The following is a 2,500-nucleotide window of genomic DNA, read 5'->3' as shown; positions in this document are numbered from 1 at the left end:
TGTGCTTCTGTTTCCAACACAATAAAACATACATTTTTAAAACATCATCATATTTTACATAATTATTTCATCAACCATCTCTGTACACAACAAATAAAATATAGTTCCTTCGAGCGGAGAGGGGGACCAGAGATCAGTGGCACAGCTGTGCGCACTTACGAGAGGCTCTGTGACAGACACACACACACACACACACACACACACACACACACACACACACACACACACACACACACACACACACACACACACACACACACACACACACACACACACACACACACACACACACACACGACCCTGGTTCCTCTCCAGCCATCTATACAGAGCTTGACGGAACGAAGGTCAAACACAATTCAATAAATGGCATTCATAGTAGTTAAATCGATATGTACAGTGATCTCATCTGGAAAGCACTTGTGGTTTCTAGGACCTGCACGAAAGAAACACCATAAATCCTTCACAACGTTGCATTTCCTGTTTCTCCTTGTCACATTTTTGATAGCATATCTTTTTTTATTATTCAAAATCCCTTCTAGTATATGAATTAAATGTTGTAGGCAGCAACAAAACATTTTGGCAATAAAGGAAGAAAATATATCACAGGTAAAAAAAAAAAAAACCTCAGGGAGTCATTTCACTAGATGTTCTCTCTCCTTTGAGCACCTGAAATCTTTTTTTTTTTTTTTGCAAGTGGCCGGTAACAAAGGAAGGAGGATTATCATAACCAAGGAAGTGGAGTTATGGGGAGAACCAATCAAAAGCTGCTTTTCCACTGCAGGATTCTGGCTCACTTTCTGCAGACTGGAGATAGGGGTTCCCAGCGGAATGACCTTCTAGTGGGACATGAACCTTCATGATAGTTTCCACGGCAATGGATCACCTCTGCTCATCACATCCCATAATTTAGCGAGTGCAATGATGATGACAACGACAATGATGATGATGATGATGTGGGCAATTCCAAACATTATATTTGCTGGAACAATTTCCAGCAGTAGCAGTAGCAGCACCGACATTAGACTTTCAGATTTTCCCAGATAACATCGGGATTACCTCAATGTCAAGCAGAACGGTTTTACATTTTGCAAATCGGAAGCAGGCCAGCACGGGCACAGGCATGACATGAACACTGATGCCAAGCTAACAGCCTGGCTAGCACTCACACATGCACACTGCGTAGAGAGAGTGTGTACCGGTATGTGTATGTGTATGTGTATGTGTACTATGTGTATGTGTATGTGTATGTGTATGTGTATGTGTATGTGTATGTGTATGTGTATGTGTACTTTGTACTGTGTACTATGTGTATGTGTATGTGTATGTGTATGTGTATGTGTATGTGTATGTGTATGTGTATGTGTATGTGTATGTGTATGTGTGAGGGAGGAATGCATTATATTTTCAACAAAAGCATAGACCACCATCATGCTAACCGTAGAAGAGTAGTCTAAATAATGAGTGAGAAAGCAAGCGAGTGCGTGCATGGGTTTGAAAAGTGCCTGCTTGTTGACTAAATATTGTCCTCACATTTATGAGCAGTTGTGCTGGGATGCCCAACAACACGCAGGTTTAATAGCAGTGATAAATAGGGTTTGATGGAACACACGCTGAGAACAATTCATGTAATGGCACCCGTGGTTCAAATGAGTAAATTGCTGGATTCTGCTGCAAGCAGTGCATCGAATGGCTCAATGAAAGCTGAAATTACACTATAAAAAAAGTCCTGCTAAGATCCATCCTCAAAACAATAAGCCAACATTGCATGTTATGAGTCTTTCAAGTTGGTTCAAGTGGAAGTCTGCAACTTGATTTTAGTCATACTACCTTGAACTGAAATTGGGTTCTGAAAGCAGTACATGAAACAGCCAATTAAGGAAAAAAATTGAGTTCTATAGCTCCCGCCGAAGCCTGTAGTCTTGTTTACAAAATGTTAGCGCTCCCTTGGTTACCATAACCAAACAGATTTGCGGGTGTGGGTACCTACCCAATCAGACAACTTCGCTGGCATTTTGTAAGATGGGACAGGAATTTGAATATTTGTTTGGTTTTCGGATAAAGTCAGGATTCACGTGCTTTTAGCGACGGCAGATTTATCGGTTTTCAACTTCTGATGTCCAGAATCGAGGCTGTACGTATGTAAACAAGAAAACTTGCAGATGGCAGCTTTACTTTTTTTTTTTCTGTGCCACACTTGTTCACATGTACACATCTCGTGCCCAGTACTTCAGCATAGAGGCACATGATCCACACATCTGTGTAAAACATTTTTGAAAGGAATAAAAAGAAAGTAAGAAAAGCCAAAAATTAGGTTCTTGTTTTTTGCTCTTTTCAAATAAGTCCCTGAAAAAATCCCTACAATGGCCATTCCTGTCATGAGAATGCACCTAGGGGTCCTACTGCCGCTCCACTACAATGGTTATCGCTCTACTAACTTGGTGTCCGTCCCACTATAGCGTCCCCCTATGCTTCCTGCAGTGGAAAAGCCCTGGGGGACATG

The 2,500-nt window shown here is 41.3% G+C and overlaps 1 protein-coding gene across 1 annotated transcript in view; it reads right to left on the bottom strand.

The window, feature by feature from the left end:
• The window catches only part of rnd2 (Rho family GTPase 2), a 42,595-nt gene that overhangs the window by 12 nt on the left and 40,083 nt on the right, over positions 1-2,500 (bottom strand). Inside the window, exon 5 of the mRNA XM_063184698.1 lies at positions 1-2,500. This exon is cut by the window's left edge and continues 12 nt beyond it; it is cut by the window's right edge and continues 1,296 nt beyond it. The gene's annotated coding sequence lies outside the window, so the exon portion shown is untranslated.

The sequence above is a fragment of the Engraulis encrasicolus genome, chromosome 2 (genome assembly GCF_034702125.1).
Source record: "Engraulis encrasicolus isolate BLACKSEA-1 chromosome 2, IST_EnEncr_1.0, whole genome shotgun sequence".
In the NCBI taxonomy this organism is placed as follows: domain Eukaryota; kingdom Metazoa; phylum Chordata; class Actinopteri; order Clupeiformes; family Engraulidae; genus Engraulis; species Engraulis encrasicolus.
The sequence above is the reverse complement of the archived record's forward strand: the minus strand, read 5'-3'. Positions and strand labels throughout refer to the sequence as shown.